The sequence below is a fragment of the Bos mutus genome, chromosome 3 (assembly GCF_027580195.1).
Source record: "Bos mutus isolate GX-2022 chromosome 3, NWIPB_WYAK_1.1, whole genome shotgun sequence".
NCBI classification, from domain to species: Eukaryota; Metazoa; Chordata; class Mammalia; order Artiodactyla; family Bovidae; genus Bos; species Bos mutus.
The window spans coordinates 56,330,606-56,351,774 of record NC_091619.1 but is presented as its reverse complement, the minus strand read 5'-3'; the positions used below and the strand labels follow the sequence as shown (position 1 = coordinate 56,351,774).

The following is a 21,169-nucleotide window of genomic DNA, read 5'->3' as shown; positions in this document are numbered from 1 at the left end:
ATGCAAAGTGACTTTTCTTTCTCTGGAGTCCTTTAAATGTTTCAATCTCATTTTGTCCTGGAATATTTTGGTTTCTTTTGTTTTACATAGCTAATTCCTCTAAGCAGTGAAGGAGCCCTAAAGTGCTGATCATACAGTAGAGCTGGGATGTTTAAATATCTGGATGAAGGTTCTAAGACTTTATAAACAGAGCTATAACGCAGGACTCCTATACAAAAAAGCTCAGTCTGAACTTGAAGTCAATCTTAACTCCATCCCTAATGTCTGAATTCCCAGCCTAATTGGCCTCCAAGTAGAGAACTATGCTTTTTTCTTTATCTACTCTGGTAAATTATTAAAGGGCTCTTCTGCCCATGGGGGGAAGATCATTAACTACCTGGGAGAATGCAGAAGGCATCTGGCAGGTGCAGCAAGGTGAACTTGGGCTGCTCTGACTAGGATGGCAGAACTAAGTGTCCTTAGGCGGCTTCCACTGGTGGCTAGAATGACAGAGAGGCCCCCAGTGGGCAGGGGTGGGTGGTGGGGATGGGCCAATGGGCGAGAATGGAGGTGAGAATGGATAGGGGAAGGGGGCCTCCCCTGTGTAACCTACAACCTCATTTTTAAATTTTAAACTCATTTAACTAATAAAAATCCAATTTGCCTGGCTGAACATGTGCCAAAATGTATCTGTACTTACCCACACTCCCTCCTTTCTGTCGTGGAGGGTGGGGCTACTGGGTGACAGCCCTGTTACCTGTAAAAGTAGAGGCTGGGGAAAATGCCAGATTGCTCACTGCAGAAATGCTTGTGTATGTGACATGGGAGAGCAGGAGACATGGGCAGGAGCCATAGACCCTCAGCCAACCTCTTCACCAGCCCAATCTCTTCACATCACAGGTGAGGTGACATGGGGGGTTATGTGACATGGCCAAGTCCCTGACTTCATCAGTGCCAGAGATGGGGATACAAGCTACATCTCCTACTTCTGTGAATGTTAAGTCACTTCAGTCATGTCCAACTCTTAGTGACCTTGTGGACCATAGCCTGTCAGACTCCTCTGTCCATGGGATTCTCCAGGCAAGAATACTGGAGTGGGTTGTAATGCCCTCCTCCAGGCAGTCTTCCTGACCTGGGGATTGAACCTGGGTCTTCTGTATTGCAGGCAGATTCTTTACCATGTGAGCCACTAGGGAAGTCCCTCCTACTTCCAGGGCAGGGTTTTTTCCTTGGCACTGGGTCCTGTTGCTGATTTCAATAGCTGTAACCAATACATTGGGTGGACCATGGAAAGCACTTTTCCCAGAGAGTCTAGGGACTGGAGCACTAAATTTTGGCCTTCAGACCAATAACTCACAGCCTAGTTAGTCTTGTGTCCTCGTTCCATCCTTCACTTACTACTCATTTTGGAAAGTGATTGCAGTTGTTGGAGAATTCTCTTGACTGATTCTGCTCTCAGCTTTTCTGTCTATAAGGTGGGCCTTGAGTACAACCTTTCATTCCTTCCTTGCTCAAGGATCTGGGAAGGATTTCTGCAGTAATGTGAGGTTCATCTGGAATGAGAGTCATTCTTCACCATTCACCCTTGTGGTGCCAGAACTCAGCCGTGTGCAGCCTCTGATTCACTCTGGCCCTGCAATACATGCACGAAAAATCATCTTTTTTTGATTTGGTGGATGATCCTCTCCTTTTGTGGATGGAGGCACCAGTCGGCCTCTGGGGCTAAAGTGGGCAAGGAAAGGGGTGATGGAGGAACAAGACTAGGAGAAAGATTCATCCATGATTATTTCAACTTATTTTAATGCAGGTGTGCTACTCCTTGCTGAGACCAGTGTCTGGGAGTCTATATCCCTGACCTTTGGGAGGTCACATCTGTGGGAGAGGCAGATCAAAACAAATTATTATTTTTTTTGCAGTATTTATTAAATAGCTTTATTAGGTATGATTGAAATATAGAAAGCTACACATATTAGAAATGTACATACACCCATGAAACCATCACCACAATCAAGATAATAAAAATATCCACCACCCTTTAAAATTTCCTCATGAACCTTTTCTTTTTTCCTTTTTCTTTTAAATTTATTTTTAATTGGAGGATAATTGTTTTCCAATGTTGTATTGATTTCTATCATACAATAACGTGAATCATCCCTAAGAGTATACATATGTCCCCTCCCTCTTGAACCTTCCTCCCACACCTCTAGGCTGTCACAGAGCACCAGGCTGAGCTCCCTGTGTTGTATAGCAACTTCCCATTAGCTATCCATTTTACATATGGTAATGCATATAAAACAAATCATTTTAATTCCCCAGGAATGGGAGTTTACGCAGCATAGCCAAGGCCAGAGATGGGACAAGAACCCACATCTCCCACCTCCCAGGACAGGATTTTCCCTCCACCCCGGAGCTGTTGCCAACTTCAATAGGTGTAAGGAGTGTATTGTGTAAGGTGTAAGCCAGCACGTTTCTCTAGGAGCACGGAGTTTGGGGGTGAGAGAAGCAGGCACAAAGCCCTGTGGAGGCAGGGCACAGAGCCTCTGCTTCTGACTGGAGCAGCCCAAGGAGGAGACACAGCCTCTGAGCCCCGGAAGACAAGCGGACAAGGAATTAGGGGAAGGCATTCTAGGCTAAGGATACAGCCTGGGCAGAAGCACAGCAGCCTTTGGTAGTCAGGGGCTACTCTGCCTGGCCGAGGCCTTCAACCCCACACAGCACGGTGTACAGGAACCAGGTGCCCAGGGGCTGCCCTCGCATTCTTCCTCGTGGGAGGCCTCCCAAGGAGGTCCGGAGAGCTCGGCCTCAGGTTCTTATTGTCTGAAGTCACTGAGCCTCCTGAAAGTATTTCAAGAATGTGGAGGCCTGACTCACTCTCTTCCTTGAGTTCACAGTCTGAAGTTCATAAAACCGCTTTCCCCTTTAGTCATTCTTATTCAAACATCGGCTCACATGCCTCACAGATGGAGCTGGCAGGAGGAATCCAGGGACACATTTTTTTGCTCAGGATGTGAAAGTAGATGAGGAGTGAAGGAGATCAAGGAGAGGATTATTCACCAAGAGCCAGGCCCCTTTGGCAGGGGCTGTCAATGTGTACAGAGAACTGCCGGCTGGCTCGGAGCAGAGACCCCAGTAGAAAGGAAAGCTGTGGAAGCCAGCCTCTCCAGCCTCAGTTTCCTCAACAGCCTCTTTACACCTACTGCAGAGTCAGGCTTCCCTGGTGGCTCAGTTAGTAAAGAGACCACCTGCAATGCAAGAGATGTGGGTTCAATCGCTGGGTTGAAAAGATCCCCCGGAGGAGGGCATGGCAACCCACTCCAGTATTCTTGCCTGGAGAATTCTGTAGACACAGGAGCCTGGAAGACTATGGTCCATAGGGTCTCAAAGAGTTGGACACGACTGGAGTGACTTAGCATGCACATCTGCACTGTAGAGAGGCATGATAAAGATGAAATGAGTTAATCCATGTAAAACACTCAGAATGCTGCCTGATACATAATAAACACTCAATAAATACTAGTTTATTACTAATATCATTACTCATAGTTGGCATGAAGAAGGAATTCATAGGACCTGGACTCCATCTTAGGCCTGTTCATGCTGATCATGCTCGGCCACCTTTCCAATGGACTCCGAAATCTGTGTTTAGTGCCTATGAAAACAACAACAGAAGGATAAGACCCCCTCCAGACAGGGGAACCTTGAAGATCGTATCTAGGTTACTCACTGCCTAAGAGAAAACATACACTAATCACCCCTTCCTCCAGACAGGCCATAAATTTTTCTGTATCTATCGGAGTGTAACCTCGGTTTTATTGATTATTGGCTAATTGTTTGACTGTTTGAGCACATGAGCACCTAACACGTGAATGATGGGGTTATTGGGATTGTATTTTCCTTGGTTTATGTAAGTCTCAAGGAATTTGGGGTGGTGGGTTCAGACACGTACACATAGGGTATAAAAGATTTTTACAAATGCTGGTCAGGGTCTTTGGCTAAGAGGAGACTCTACCTTGGGCCCGCCGGTGTAATAAACTGCACTCCACTATCTGCATTGTCCTTCTGAGTGAGTTTGTTTCCCGGAACGCGTGGCTACAACAGGCAAAGAGTGAGTTTTCTAAACACAGAGTGATGGGGAGAGAGGGAGTCTTCCTGGAATAGGACTGCATGGGTTACACCTGAAAGGAGAACCTCCCCTGTGGTGTCTGGAACTGTCTGGCCGAGGAGGACTTGGGAAGTAGCACACAGGGGGAAGGGCAGTGCCAAGAGAAGAAACTCAAGTGTCCGCCTCTGACCAGATGCCAAAGACAAAGTTGTAACTAAAGTACTTCTTCTGGATGGGAAATAGGTATCAAAACATCAGAGAAGAAACAAAAGGGACACAGAAGAGACATTTAGGACTTGGGCTGAGCAGACAAAGAGGCCAGTGCAGGTTTCCAAATTGGTATTAGTCACCTTATTTCTCCTGTTGCCATGTAGCCAATGACATTATCAGCAAGACAGGCCGGCCAAGGATGGATCAGATGCTCTGTTTTCCTCCTTTCTGACTCCGGCTCACTTTAGAGGATGGAGGATGCCAGGAGACTTCCAGATCAAAACTCCCGTCCACACCACCGCCTCGGGCTGTTTTGAGATCCATCCTAGAACACATCGTCAGTTATCTTGACTCACAGGTTTGAGTCTAAGCGGTCTTAGCACTGCTGGAATTCTGTTTGGCTAAAGCAAAGCTTTCTGCCTTTCTGAATCCTCAATCTACAGAGAAACTCTCAGTCCTGCCCAACTTAGACAAGGTGCTGAGCACCCTGGCAGAGGTACAGAAAGGGACGCATGCAGCCCCAGAGAGCCTCTGGAATTCATTTGGCAGGCCCACTGCTTTATTTCTTCCTGCTCCCTCAGCCCCTCTGTCCTAATCCCCCCTCCCCTCCTGCTTCAAGTGGCCAAAACATTGAGCACCTGCCTCTGGGTGCATCTGCCATTGCAGTGACAACAAAGTAAGAATCCTACATGAATTTGAAAGGTCCTTAAAAAAAAAAAGTAAAAATAGTCCCAGAGGCAGAGATGATTAAAGAGTTTCACTGAAAGAATTGAAAAAAGTTATTAGCGGCTCAAAAAGAGATGGCTGAATACTATAGGAGGAGAAGGCCACTTTAGGCCAATGACATTACTTTCTTGATGCATGGAAAGTAACTGAGAGGAGGGTTGAGATGAGGTGATTCTTGAAAGAAGGAAAGGTTATTAGATTCCTTACTATTAATCATGAAAATTCCTCAATTTTTTATTAACCAGCTTTCCCCCCTATTAATTAGATACATGCTATGTCAAGTAATTCAAACTGTGTAGAAGGGAATGAGGTAAAAAGTGGAATTCCTTTTCTCTGCTACATACCCTCCTCCCCACACCTCCCTGAGTCCCACTCCGTAGCAGAAACCACTCTGAACAGTTCCTTCCCTATCTTTCTAGAATTTTCTATGTACATTCCAGCCACCTCTCATACTACTCTTCCTCTTAACCCATGTACAAAGAGCCTTCAAACTTGGGATCTTGCAGCATTATGCTTCTTTTGTCAGGAAAGCTCTTCTAGTTTTTGTGGCTAGCCCCTTCAGGACTCACGATCTACTTAGGACTGTCACCGGCTCAGAGAGGCAGCCTGAAACATCTCTATTTAAACAGGAGCCTCATTGTTACCACCATTCTCTACCCCAACAATCCAGGCTTACCACTGTCTGCCCAACCTGTAGTACAACGTCTGATGCACAGAAGCTATTTGATAAATATATGATGGATGCATGAGTGAGTATATTAGTTGCGTGCACACGTGCGTGCACACACACACACTCATACAAGTGTATAGATTCTTTTCACAAAATATAAATGTGGTGGTATTATAGCTAGGGGTCTGCAAAAATGATAATAAGTAACATTTCTTGAGCACATTTGTTCCAAGGCCTATTCTAAACTTTCATGTACTCTTTCATTTAATTCTTACAACAATCCCATAAGATAGGTACTAATACTACCCCACTTTATAGATGAGGAAACAAAGAAATGGAGACACAGGGAGGTTAACTGACTTCCTCTGGTGACACAGCTTGCAAATGACAGAGCTAGCACATATACATTTCCCTTAATCTTATAATGACTTTAGCCTTAGCAAATATATTTTTTTATTGTGGCAAAATATACATAACAAAATTGGCCATTTGAATCATTTTTAAGTGTATAGTTCAGTGGCATTAGGTACATTCCCATTGTTGTGCAACCACCACCTTCCATCTCAGGAACGTTTGTCATCTTCCTAAGCTGAAACTCCGCACCCACTTATTAAACAAAAACTCTCCATCCCCTCTTCCTTCCAGCCCCTGGCAAATACCATTATATTTTCTGTCTCCATGAATTTGAATACTCCAGGTACCTCTAGGGCTTCCTGGGTGGCTCAGTGGTAAAGAATCCACCTGCCTAGCAGGAGATGCCAGTTTGATTCCTGGATCAGGAAGAGCCCCTCGAGAAGGAAATGGTAACCCACCCCAGTGTTCTTGCCTAGAAATTTCATGGACAGAGGAGCCCAGGAGGCTACAGTCCATGGAGTCAGTCACACCTTAGCAACTAAGCAACAACAAGGTACCTCATCTAAGTGGACTCACACAGTATTTGCCCTTCTGTGGCTTATTTCACTTTGCATAGTGTCTTCTTTAACTAATATTTTAATGAATAATGTTATTGAATAAAATATTTGAGCACATGATATGAAATTCAAAAGGTACAGAAGGACACAGAATAAAAAGCAAGTTCTTCTCCCACCTCTGTCTCCAGGCACCCCTGGGGCAATCATTCTTCTCAGGACCCAGAGATGCTCTATGCATATACAATTATATGCCCACATCTATTTTTTATACCAGTCATTGCATATTCTACATACTGTTCTGTCTCTTGCATTTCCCATTTAATTTGGAAATCATTCCATGTCTCTATACATAGAATGGCCTCTCAGTAACTTTTTTAAACTGAAATATAATATACATAAAGGGAAGTGCATAGACTATAAGAGTCCAGCTGAATAAGTGTTCACAAACTGAACACACCCATATAACTAGCACCCTGATCGAGAAACATAACATTATCAGTCCCTCCAAGTCTCTGTCTGGTTCCAGAGAGGTCCAGGCATGGCCCATCCCCTCCTCAAGGGTAGTCACTCTCCTGACATCTTAACAGACTAGATCAGGTTTGCCAGTTTATATAATTTTTACAAAAAGAATTCTACTGTATATCCTCTGGTGAAGGGCTCATTTGAGATCCATCAGTGTCAGTGACTTTCAGCTGATATTTAACAAATCTTTGAATAAATTAAGGCCCTTGCTGCTGCTGCTGAGACCATCCCTGCCTGTTTGATGTTTTGCTCAGTCTCAGCCTCACAACACTAGCCTTTCTCTAAATGGCATGGTAAATGCCTGAAAGAGTCCCCAGATAGCCGAAATTCACCACCAGATGCAGCTCGTGATGAAAACCAGCAGCCTGGTGTTGAGAGGGCTTATGTGGGCATGAGCAGAAGGGAAGGAGGAGCAGCAGCCTTCCTTTCTGATCAGCATCTTTACAGCCACAGCTCAGTAAGACAAGCTTTTGGAGCCCTCATTCACTCAGCCAGGAACTCAAATCTCAAATTCCCTGTACATGAGAAATCATGACAAAGCACTGGTCTGCATTCCCTTTGCAAATGTTACTTTGAAAGTGGAGTCAAAACTACTTCCAAGTAAAGAGCAGAGCAGCTTTAACTAGTATCGGCAAAGGGCCTAAGAAAAGAGATGGAGTTAATGTATTCCATCTGTTTGTTTGCTCTCTTGTGCCCTAAGACTCAGGACAAAATACCAGTTTGGCAAAGGAATTGTATATACAGGGCAGGAACAAGGTACCAACAGGGCAAGGCTGGATACACTGTCCAACCTGTGTTGGCCACGTATGAACTTGAAATCCCAAACTGGCAAATCTGTCCCCAACCTCACCCCCACCCCTAGCCTGCCAATGACAGCAGTATCTATTCCCAGATATGAGTTGTTATTCGTCAGGACCAATCAACACTTTCATGTAGGGCCAGTCATCGCTGCCCTGATTGGTTCAGGAGGCAACATGCAGGACTGCATTCTTGTGGTTTGCCCTTCCAGAAAGGCCTTTCCCAAGCACCACATGCTGCCTGCACTGGGTCCAGCAGAAGAAGGGGAGGCAAAGCTGTGCCCCGTGGCAGACCCTGTTTTACCAGAATAATTCTGTGCTTCTTGCCTGGGTTGAATGCATTCCTTCTCCCCACATAGGCCTTCTCTTGCAAGGCTTTGTTGCACAGTCTCCAAAAGACCTCTTTTCTATTTACCTGCCAGCTTGTAACAAATAATTGTAGTGGCTCCTGGGTATCCTTCCAAACTGGTGATGACCTCATTCAGTTATTTTAGCAGCAAAAAAATTCACAGAAAACCCAAGACAATCCAAAAATCATCTCCTAGCTTTAAATTAGGATGTGAAAAGAGAAAAGGAAGGAAGGATAAGCATAAGAAGAGAAAAAAGCTTGTGGGAGAAGTTGAAAACAAATCTTTTCCAAGTTCAGAAAGAATATCCCATTTAAGTGCTTTATAAAGGTTTTCTATGATGAGTAGTAGAGTATTGCACAAGATGTACAACTTTCTAGTGGCTTTTCAACCAGGCTTCTTTTGATAGGTGTCTCATACCCACTGCAGACAAGGGGAAAGGATACAGGAGACCATGTACTCCTACCGCTAATCAGGGATGAGGAAGGTCTGCCAAGGCCATTGCCATCTCTCAGTTTGTATCACCAGGAGCCTGTGGAGGCCACTCCTGGATAAATACAATCCTGTCTAGCTCTATTCCATGAAATTATATCACAGTCCTTCCTGGAAACTTCTTAAAAAAGAGGATGGAGATGAGAAATGCCCACAGGGAAGGTTTTCATAGCGGTCCACAAGCTCAATTGGCTGGAATCTGAAGAAGGCAAAAACAGAAAGAAAGAAAATGGAATCTTCACCCAAAAGAAGATAAGCAAACATCGGGTGACAGAACAAACAGGCAGGGAATATGACCTACCAGTCCTGGGAAGGGATATAGTTCTTGTATTACTCTCAAAACGTGAGGAGGTTCTAATTAACTCTGAGGCTTTGAACCCAAGTCTGAGCAAAAGCTTCAGTCTTGATTCCTGGAAGAGCTGTATGAAGTGCAAGGGCCAAGGACTTTTCAAGCTGATAGGATCTGAGACTCAGTCTCATGTGAACAGAAGTTCCCAGAACCAACAGTAGCTGGCAGCAGATAACCTCTCCAAGCTGGAAGATAGCTGAATCCTTGACTATTAGTGCCAGGAGGTACCTTAGAGATGACCCAAACCCCAGTCCCTCTACTTTAGAGATGAGGAAACCTAGATCCAGAAAGGGTAAAAGCTTGTCCCAGGTCACAGAGCTGCGTAATGGCACAGCTGTGACCAGCATCAAGGTGATCTGGCTTTCATTGCCACACCTCAGCCAATGTGTAACCCAAGATCAAAATAGTCAGGGGCAGAAGGAAGGGGAAAAGAATGGGTTTTGATTCATTAGTAATCCTAGCATTAGATACACAGTTGACATCATTAGCCAGCTAACTCTGCTGATGTCCCATGTCCTCAATGTAAGAGGCAGTATCTATTGTATTAATGAGGGGACTGGTACCATTAGCCATTTGGCAGACATTTTTTTCAAGTTTAGGGTTCTAGCAATATATATATATATATATGTATTAATATAAGGTATCCCTAATGGCTCAGCGGGTAAAGAATCCTCCTGCAATGCAGGAGCTGCAGGAGACTTGGATTTGATCCTTGGGTTGGGAATATCCCCTGGAGGAGGAAATGGCAACCCACTCCTGTATTCTTGCCAGGAAAATCACATGCACAGAGGAGCCTGGTGGGCTACAGTCCAAAGGGTCACAAAGAGTTGGACATGATGAGCATACACACACACACACACACACACACACACACACACACACACGGAGATTTATATAATGTAATCACTAAATACACACCTTGACCATTTTATTATGTAGATTGAATGAATGAACATTTGTCCTTTAATTTTGCCAGGAAAAAAAAATTCCTTTGAATTATACACAAAGTTATATGGCTTGTAGTTTAAAAACAAAATTGATTAGGTCCCCCTCCTCTTTTTCACTGTTTATTAGTTTTTAAAAAGTGACTAGTTTTTAAAAAGTAATGAAGGTGTTGAAAGAGCAGACATAAAGTCCATTCAATCATCCCTGGCAGGATGAGGAACATTTGTCCAATGGTGGAGTTCCTGAATCGGGACAAGGAAGAAGGGCTTGGCTATAAAAGGTATGGGTAAGCTGCTATATTTTAGATGCTTATTCTGGGGGGCCCTTCAAGGGACTGAGTAATTAGAATGCCAAGTTGAGAGAGGATATAGAGTTTTTTCTCATTGTTTTCTAATGTAGGTTAGCTAAAACATTTACAATATTGGGAGACCTCTTGTATTTTATTCAAGGTAAATGAATGGCAGTGATAGTCATTTAAGTCTAGCAGGACCTCAGAAATCACTTCGTTTTCCAGATCAGAAAACAGAGCCCCAGATAGATCCAGTAACTTGATCAAGGTTAGCACAAGCTCTCCGAGTGTTCTGCCAACCTCTACTGTGTGTACTGGGGTGGGGGCAGGGGCAGGGGTGAGGGTGGGGAGACAGCATTCCAGCAAGTCTGTGAATCTTTCAAATTGCAAGCCATACAAAATGTGTATGTAGAATACTCCCCTGGCAGATTTCAATCTACATGAATTAACTTGAAGATTTAAATGAAGATTTTAAAATGTTTTGATTATAATCATTGCCCAGCCCTCCAAAGTGTTTAGGTGTGAACGCTCTGGAGACAGATTTTCTGTTCTCTTAGACATGCTGGAGTCTGTGCAGTTCTAGACCACCGCTGATAAAACAGAATGGGTGGACTGATAGGAGCCAGATGCTGGGAGGCCGCTCCTGGTAAGTGTCACCAACTTGCCTCAACTAGGCATCCTAGTTGTTTGTAGCAGATCACCTTTGGCAGCTGAAGTCTATACTTTTCAGTGATGGTCCCATCTGATGACAACTGTCCACAAAACCAAGGCTGGCCAGCACTGAACTTCCTTGCTGCTACTGCTAAGTCGCTTCAGTCGTGTCTGACTCTGTGCGACCCCATAGATGGCAGCCCACCAGGCTCCCCCGTCCCTGGGATTCTCCAGGCAAGAACACTGGAGTGGGTTGCCATTTCCTTCTCCAATGCAGGAAAGTGAAAAGTGAAAGTGAAGTCGCTCAGTCGTGTCCAACTCTTCAAGACCCCATGGACTGCAGCCCACCAGGCTCCTCCATCCATGGGATTTTCCAGGCAAGAGTACTGGAGTGGGGTGCCATTGCCTTCTCCGACTGAACCTCCTTAGTGCTCCCTAAATGCTCCAAACCTCAGAACCCCAAAGACAGTTTGATGAATGAGTCTACACCCTTTGAGCTTAATGGGACTGCTCTCACCACTCCACAAGGATGGCTTTGAAAAGCAGTCGCTCAGTTGTGTTTGACTCTTTGTGACTGCATAGACAGTGGCCCACAAGGCTTCTCTGCCCATAAAATTCTCCAGGCAAGAAAACTGGAGTGGGTTGCCATGCCCTCCTCCAGGGGATCTTCCTGACCCAGGGATTGAACCTGAGTCTCCTGCATTGCAGGCAGATTCTTTACTATTTGAGCCACCAAAGAGGACTACTATTTATTTATTGAACAGTTATTGTGTACAGAGCTCAAGACCTGTTATCTTATTTCCTCTCAATATCAGCAATGCAAGGTAGGGATAATGGCTCCCTGATATAGAGATGAGGAAAGCAGAGGTCAGCCAAGGCTTAGTAACTCACCCATTTAACTTACACAGCTTGTAAGCGGCAGAGCTGGTCAAATCGTTGACTCGTGGACTCTAAAACCTTTGCTTCCTGGGTCAGAGTCCCTGCTGGTAAAGCAGCACCCATACACTGCAGTTCCAGATTTCAAGTTATTGTCAGAAACCCACTTAATTCTAGTGTGTTTGGAATCCTGTCTTCTGAAACTTCATGTTTGTCAAGCATACATATAACTTCCTTCGATTTCTCTGCAAATTTTTACCAAATAAAATCATATGCACTTCCATAGCAACATTACAACACAAACATGGTGTAATCTTTGTCCACTGCAGTACACAGCTTGAAAAGGTTTTTTTTTATTAAAAAAAAAATTACATCTGTGTACAGTTGAACTGAACCCCATGGCAACAAATACAAACATAAATGAGGGCTCTTCTCTTTAAGCATTTTCTTCTTTTCTTTGCAGGCAAGAGTTTGAGCACATCAGAAACTGGGTTGTACCACTTGTGACTAAGCAGAGCCCCAGTTCGGTGACCGAGGAGCCGCCAGGGCGACGCGGGCCTCCTGCAGGACAATGGCCCGTGCCCGCTACGCGCGCGCCACTCCCGGCCCGGGAGCCCTGGCCACCGGCGCTTGACGCACGCGGAGCCGCGGGGGCCGCGACCCCGGCCTCTCGGAACCGGAGAGCGGCTCGCAAGACGAGCCGGGTCAGGTCCCCGGGGGAGGCCGAGCGCCACCCGACCCGCAGGAACGCGGGTGGCCGTAAGGGAGGGACCGGGGATGCGGGCACATCCTTCCGTTGCCGCTCTGCCTCTGCACCCCCGGGCATGGCGCCGGCCGGTCCCATTTCATCCTCCCCACGAACCTCCAAAGCGGTGTTGTCATGAGCCACGTTCACAAACGAAATCCTCCAGCCTCACGGACGATGTGAACTTGCCCCAGCTGCCTCGGCTGGGAAGGTGGAGTGAAGGGATTTGAATACAGGACTTTTTTTCTTCTTTTACTCTATTTCGCTTGGCTCCCGATTTCTAGGGCGCCAAGGAAGGTAATTCGCGCCCCTTCGCGCCGGCTGTCGTGATGCTTCCCGGAGCAGTCCTGGGTGTGCCTTCTGGGGAGCGCTGGGGCGGAGGCATCGGCTGCGCTGAGTGATGCAGGTAAAGGCGGGTTTGTCTGTCTGAGGTCCCTGCTCTTCTCCTCTGATTCTCCCTCCTCCCAGAGCCCCAGCTGTTTAAGACTTTCTACGTCGTGACAAATGGAGAACCTACCGAAATGAAGACAATCCCAAACAAACTAGGGAACTGGGGTTTATGCGGTGATTTGTCCTCGTTTCCATGGGGGATGGGGGTGGCTGTTACTGAGTAAATGCTACTGTGTTTCATTTTCATGAACCGGAGAGACTTATTATGAGCAGGTGCTAAAACCTGAATGTCCTTGGCTGCTTCCTCACTGAGCTTGTGCTGAGGTATCTAGTTGACTGCTGAGGGGGTGGGAGGGGGTGGGGGTGGCTGAGGTTGAAGAACATCCAAGTGATGATAACAAGAAAACCTCCCATTTCTGAAATACTTGCTAGGTGCCAGGCACTCTGAGAAGCCCTTTATAGCATTTCATCCTGACAAAACAGGGGAGGCAGATAATACTGTTTATTCTCATTTAATTCATGAGAGATCCAGAGCTCTCAGAGGTAATCTGTTTTGCCCCAGATCCTGCAGTGGCAGAGCAGGTTCTGCCCAGGGTTTCAGACTCCAGAGCCTGTCCAGCAGTGATTTCCCTATAGAGGACAGTGTTGGTTGGTTGGTTAGTGGCACAGTGGTGTCTGACTCCTTTGCGAGTCAGACATATATAGCCCACCAGGCTCCTCTGTCCATGGGATTTCCCAGGCAGAATACTGGAATGGGTTGCCATTTCTTTCTCCAGGGGATCTTCACAGCCCAGGGATGGAACCAATGTTTCCTGCTTTGGCAGGCAGGAGAGAGTGACCTAGGGAAGCCACTAGGGAAGCCCCAGAAGGGGGTGAGTGTGTGCTCAGTCGTGTCTCCTATGCCACCTGAGAAGGGGGTAGGGGGCCACTCCAAAAAGACACCCATAAGACTGTGCCAGGAGAAACACAGACTCTCAGGTGGTCTTAAACCAGCTTTAGGATATGGTGGGGAGGAGGAGGAGAGGAATACCCCCGCTTCTTGTTTGGATCCAAAGAGGGGATCCAAAGTTCAGTCAGGAAGGTTCTTTATTTAATCAATTGTTTTTTGTTTTCAGAACTAAAGTGGAAATGACCCAGTGAGGAAGGAAAGTGAGCACCGCCTGCCCTGGCCACACAATTAAAACACATACGCCGGCCAAAGGTGCACACTCCTCCGCCCATCTCTTCAGAGTGAGAAAGGCTCTTTTTGACCTGGAAGCCTATTAAAGCATTCCACTGGGGGAATTCTCTGCCCCTGCTGGAGGGACACTGTGAGAAAATCTTTTCTTTAGAATGCAGCCACACAAAGGGTTTTGTGCAAATACCGAGTCATGATTCTATAAATGCAAAGAAGAATTAGGGATGGTATGTGAACAAAAGCTGGACAGAGGGTGCACGCCCAGATGCTGTCTTGGCCAGGTTGCAGTTTGAATGATCTAATGTTTTCTGGCTCCTTCTTACTTTGCTTTTCCAATTTGGTTTGAATATTTGCATTGCTGTATTATTTTCCCTGTACAATTGCTGTTGTCTGTACACAATTAGGTCATTTTCACAGTTGGGTGAGGAGACACTTCAGACCTGAGATGAGCTGCAGCTGCTAGCTGATTCCCTCCTGGGATGTGTAATTAGATTCCCATCTTGTTGGTCCCAAAGACACTACCTGCACCCAACATCTGAAAGTTTTAATGTAAGCCATCTAACCAAGTGGAAAGAAACCATGACATTCCTTTGTAATGGTGGCTAAGCACATCTTATCTCTGTAAGTTTTGGGTTCATTTGCTGATCTAGTCATCCTGTTCTTTGTTCCAAATCTAACCTTGTATTTCTATGCTCCAGACAAGAGAAAAGGACTGTTTCCTGGCAGCCTGTGGGTTCTCGGTTTGTGGCAGGTCTGCTGAAGACCCGGGCAAGGGAGAAGAAAAGGAAATTAACAGGATGAGGAGGAAGGACCAGCTGCCTCCAGAAGTGCACACAGAAATTCATGCAGATGTTCAGATCAGTACAGAGGCTGGACTTTGAACTAGGACTCTGAAGAGTGAGAGGAAGGGGATCCCAAAGGAAAGGAGGCTTATTTGGCAGGTGAAAGCTGATCAGGGCCATGTCCACAAAGTGCTCTACGATGCCTCACTGGTATAAACTCTCACTGATACACATTGACTGATAGAACTTTTTCAACTAAGTGGAGTGTGTGGCCCTTCGGTCAAGGCCAGGGCTAAAGTTTATGTCCATGCTACTTTGAACTAAGGTTGGGCTAAACAAATGGAAAGGACATCTATGATTATAGTCACTAGGGAAGCCCCTGACTCTTAACATGTTTCATAATCAGACATGACTGTGCCCAGCTTATTGAATGGGCAGGATGGTCTCTCCGGCTTAGCCTTCTCATTGTTTTCTGCTTGCTTCCTCTTTGGTACCTTAGGTCTGAATCTGACAGTGGCCTTGTTGCTCCTCTTTTCTTTTTTCCTTTTCATCCAGATCACTCGTTCACCATTCATTTGCTAGCTAATGTGTCTAGAGCTGACACAAAAAGTGGTATGAGATGTGATCTGAGAGATGGGCAGGAGCAACAGCATTTTTCCCCCCTTGAGAGCAGCAATGAAGTCACTGGAGGGATTTAAGCACAGGAACAACGCATTCTGCCACCCTGCATACTGTGTGGTAATAGATTGTAGTGGTAGCAAGAATAGATTAGGGATCCCAGTTAGTGATTTCAGTCATTCAGGCAAGAGATGACAGCAGCTTGGACTAGGATGATGGCCATGAGTATGGGGAAAAGTGGAGGGACTCAGATATATTTTGGAAATAGAAACACTGTATTTGGCAGGTGGCTCAGACAGTAAAGTGTCTGCCTACAATGCGGGAGACCCGAGTTCAATCCTTGGGTCGGGAAGATCTCCTGGAGAAGGAAATGGCAACCCACTCCAGTACTCTTGCCTGGAAAATACCATGGATGGAGGAACATGGTAGGCTATAGTCCATGGGGTCGCAAAGAGTCGGACATGACTGAGTGACTTCACTTTCTTTCTTTCACTTTCTTTTAAAAGGTGAAGGAAAGGGGAGGTGGGATTAAGCATGATTCTTAAGTTTTTGGGTCGAGTGGCTGGGTGAATAGCTGTGCGATTTTCCAGATGGAGAAGAGTAGAAGAATAGTACATGGGTGGGAGTGGGGTGGGAATGTGAAACAGGAGTTCTTTTTTGTGCATGTTAAGTTTGAGATTCCTGTCAGACATCTGAGCAGATAGCTATATATGAGAATATGGAGGAGCTCAGGAAAATGAGCCCCAAGCCAAGGAGTGTTCCTATTTTGCAGCTTATGTTTCCTTCAAGATCCTCCTATAGTGTAGATATGGATGGGGGTATGCATGGGGGACTGACCACTTTTAGCCACAGACTCTGTGGGAGCAGGGTCAATGGAACTCTGGAGTTTAGGAGACTCTTTTGGGCCCATTGCTTAACTCAGCATGGGAGCTTACAGTCTTCCAGGCCCATGTAACCCTGATGATTTTGGTAGCTGCCGTAGTTTTAAGGTGATGTGATTTTTGACGGATGTCAAAAGTCTGAGTTCAGAAACGACTCAGTGACAAACTCAGGCGGTTCTTGTGTGGGGAAGGGTGGAGAAGTCATCATGTCATCTGGCTCCCACCCACTCCTGCCCACTAACTCAGAGCATTGTATCTCAGAGATCCAAAGGAGTCAAGTGTCAAGAATATGACGCATCAGAGATACAAAGGAAAAGGAGATCCCAGCATGAGTTAATGACCGAAGAATGCCTTAGCCCATTACATAAGCAAAAGTGAAACCTCTGAGGAACAAATAAACAAAGGGTATCATATTGATATAAAAATACAAGCTTACTCTGTGGTTGCTGACATACATCACTGTGGAAACAAACTCATGTCCGAAGTGACTATGGTTAAACTTGGAACCACATGACAGGAGCTTTAGGAAGTTCCGAAGTAATCAAGAATAACTTGAACAAAATAGCTTTCTTCCCCAAGCTATGGCTTTGAGAGAAAGCACAAGGATTCCTCTCTGGAGAGGAGGGACCACGATGCAAGGGGACCAAGTGACTCAAGGTATGTTATTTCATAGAAAAGAAGGAAACTACTGTTGCCTTGGAAAACAACTGTAAGTTGACTGCCATCAATCAGGATTCAGCTCTAAAATCCATGAGACTGCAGTAGGATTCTTTTCTTCTCAGCTATGCATACATTCAAGCTTGCCGAGAAATCTTTCTCCTTTCATTTCTTAGGAAAACCAAGACTGTTACTTTGACCCTATACCTTACCATGTCGCTCTGCCAACTAGGAAACTCAGAGTCAAATGAAGGCCCACCCTTAACTTATAAGGACAGAAAACTTTAGGTAAATGTAGTTTTAAGTCCACCTCATTATTGGATTAACTTTGTTTTTAACCCTTATTTTTCTTTCATTCCCCATTTTATGATTTTTTTTTTTTAAAAACAGTGTGTTTCACATACCATGTGTTTTGAAATGAAGTAGAATACAAGAAAAAAATAAATAAACTTTCTGCCCAAACAAGGCAGCATGAAAAACAGGTACCTGGTGGTACGATATCTCAATGAACAGAACAGGTTCTAATTGCTGTCTGTTAGACACCTACGTCAGTATCATTAAATTCATTAGATAGACAGGAATCTTGTTGCAGCTATAACATGATGGCACATTAAACGTTCATGAACAAGAGAGGAGGTATTCAAGGTAAGATGGGCAGAGCCAATGAAAACAATCAGCTGTGCAATTCCAACTCTTTTAGGGGTTGATTTTCACCCAGCCTGGGAAAGGCTTCCAGGAGGAGCTCCTTTGGCTTGCCTAGGTGGTTCTCTTACAGAGAACCTAGGTACGCTTAGTCCCTCAGCTTCCACCTACTGGGACAGACCAGACTGTTGTCCAGACCCATGGGTTAGAACCCACCCTTGACCTCTGGAAAGGTTACTTTGCTTGTTATCTGATTATTTTATTTATATGTTACCAGTTTTACTCCTTTTTTCTGTTTTTAGAAAATTAAAAAGTAATTTTTTAAATCCCAAGAGTAAGAGAAGGGCCATAAAAATTCAGATATACCAAAATATATAAAATATAAAATCAAACTTCCTTTCTTTTCCTCTCTTCTCCCCTTCCAATGCTCCTACCCATTTGTCAAATGTAGCCACCACTAACTGCAGTGCGAACCCATCTGGATCTTTTCTGTACACATTCAGACGTCTTTACATACACATACATAAAGTCTGTGTATAGTTTTTTTTTCTTTAAAGAATTTTTCTCTTCACATTCTATAACTTGCTTTTTGCAGTCAGTAAAATATTATGAACTACTGTTACATACATAGCAACCACATTCTTTATAATGGCTACTGAATGAATCATGAAACTATACCAAAATGTACTCAACCTATTAAGGAACATAGGTTGTTTCTAATATTTTGATAGGACAGATTAATGCTGCATTGAGCAGTATTATACCTGTATTACTCTTTTTATTTCTAAGAGTAGAACTGCTGGGTCAAAGGGTATACATGTATTGAATTTTGATAGATACTGCCAAACTGCTTTCCAGAAAGACTGACCAATTTGTACTTCTACTATGAAAGAATGCCCTTTGTTCACATTCTCATCAACAATGGATATTGCCTGCTTTTTTCCTTTTTCTTTTTTTTAAATTTTGGCAGAACTGATTGGCAAGAGCATGGTACTTATTTTAATTTGTATTTACCAGACAAGTAATGGAGAAGGCAATGGCACCCCACTCCAGTACTCTTGCCTGGAAAATCCCATGGACAGAGGAGCCTGGTGGGCTGCAGTCCATGGGGTCGCGAAGAGTCGGGCACGACTGAGCGACTTCACTTTCACTTTCCTGCTTGGAGAAGGAAATGGCAACCCTCTCCAGTGTCCTTGCCTGGAGAATCCCAGGGATGTGGGAGCCTGGTGGGCTGCCGTCTAAGGGGTCGCACAGAGTCGGACACGACTGACGTGACTTAGCAGCAGCAGCAGCAGCAGCAGACCAGTAGTAAGTTTGATCACTTTTAGTCTTTTACTATGGGTACAATGAAAGACAAAGTTGAAGAAGTGGTTTTAATGTATTTCTTTTAGATACAGATGACCAGTCCAAAGTGTGATATTTTCAGCTACTGATCTCTAAGAGAGCTTCCTTGGTGGCTCAGATGGTAAAGAATCAGCTTGCAATGCAGGAGACCTGAGTTTGATCCCTGGGTTGGAAGATGCCCTGGAGAAGGGAATGGCAACCCACTCCAGTATTCTTGCTTGGAGAATTTCCATGGACAGAGGAGAGTCAGACATGACTGAGCTACTAAGCACAGCTTAAGAAGATCCATATTTGAATGTTACACATTTCCGTGTTAGGAAAGTCAGTCATAATTGTACTCCCAAGGTCAAATTGCATATGGTGTTTATTCTTGGCTTTACATAATGGCTTTGGCCCAGAACATTCAAAGATGTCAGAAATGTATTTTGATAATTTTCCCTTGTGCCAACATTATCACGCTAGCAGTTACAAACAACAGAAACAACTCTGACGAAATTATGGATAATAAGTTTATTCTGTAATGGTTGAGAGCCCACAACTGGGCTAATTAATGGGATGACTGGCCCCCAGTCAGACCTTGCTGGTCTCATAGCAGGCATGGTATGGCTGGAAGGTCTCCTCCACACAGCAAATGTTTTAAATTTCTTGATCTCTGTGCTCAAGAGTCTGCTTCTAGGGAGAAAGCATCTATTGGTTTAACTTGGGCCTCAAGGGAAGGCAGGCTCTTAATTACAATCCCAATAGACTGAATCCAACAGGAAGAGATCCTTCGTCAAAAGAAAACTGGGGTATTGTTAGGGAGTGAAGTGGATGCTAGTCAGCCAAAACCAAAACAGGACAAAACCATCCTCTACACTAATCTTTCCAAATGCCACTTCTTCTCTTCCCCTTGTAAACCCTTCAGTTCCCACAGTCTTCATAGATAATCTTTCAGATAGCATAGCAAGCTGCTTATATCCAGAATGGGGACCCCATGGGGCAGAATAACGGAGACCAACTTATTCAACTTGTATTTTGTGCTATGCTTTCTCAAGTATTTTCTACTATTCCAGCCCTGGGATCAAAACACTGAAGTCAAGACTCCCCTTGTGGTCCAGTGGTTAAGAATCAGATGGGGAACACGTGTATACCTGTGGCGGATTCATGTTGATATATGGCAAAACCAAAACAATATTGTAAAGTTAAAAATAAAATAAAAAATATATATAAAAAAAATAAAAGGATATCAAAAAATAAATAAAATAAAAGATTACTAAAAAAAAAAAAAAAAAAGAATCTGCCTTCTAATGCAGGGAATGAGGGTTCGATCCCTGGATGGGGAACCAAGATTCCACACGCCACAGAGCTACTAAGCCTGCTCAATACAACTAGAGCACCAGGTGCAGTAACTACTGAAGTGCTCCAGAGCCTGTGCTCCACAACAGAGAAGCCCAAGCATCGCAACTAGAGAAAACCTGCCCACCGAATGACGACCTAGTGCAGCCAAAAGCAAAAAATACACTGAAGTCTTAGAATAAAAATTTTTCCTGAGGGGTTATAATATTGGCTTTCTCTCACTCTGCATTGTACTTGGTTATCCTTGAATACATAGAAATTCTGTGTATTCATTTATTTATTCATTCATTCATCCAACTACTACTTATAGAAAGCAATGTTGTGCTATACATTGTTCTAGGTGCTGAAGGAACAGCAATGAAATGGAAAGATAAGGTCTCTGTCCTAGTAACAGATGAGGCTGGAAGGAGGAAGCAAGGCTGGAATTTGGACTTGGGATTTTATCTGAAAAGCAATATAAAATACTTAAAGGTTTTGGACAGGTAAGAAATACAATCAGATTGTATTTTAGATACATTATTTTAATTTGTACTTTAAGTCCATAGAGCATGGACTATGCGGAGATAAGAAGAGAAGCCAAGAGACCAGTCCGAGGACCAAAGTGGTAGCTGGATGAGAAAAGATGTTAACTTGGACTAGTTTGGTGGCCAAAGAGAGAATGAGATGTGGACAGAATAAAGAGAGAAAGCTGAATGAATAGGATCATGTAGCTGGTTGGAGTATTAGGGAAAA

At 44.5% G+C, this 21,169-nt stretch overlaps 1 long non-coding RNA gene across 4 annotated transcripts; it reads right to left on the bottom strand.

Moving 5' to 3' along the window:
- Positions 1-1,975: 1,975 nt before the first annotated feature.
- LOC138985974 (uncharacterized) lies at positions 1,976-12,205 on the bottom strand. Of its 4 annotated transcripts, none has more exons than XR_011462909.1 (4): positions 11,882-12,205; positions 4,432-4,616; positions 3,517-3,628; positions 1,976-3,403 (listed from the first exon to the last, which is right to left on the bottom strand). It is a non-coding gene; the product is annotated as an uncharacterized lncRNA (long non-coding RNA). The 4 variants fall into 4 exon arrangements; XR_011462908.1 differs by having other exon boundaries at positions 3,550-3,628; XR_011462906.1 differs by having other exon boundaries at positions 1,976-3,628.
- Between the last annotated feature and the right edge of the window lie 8,964 nt (positions 12,206-21,169).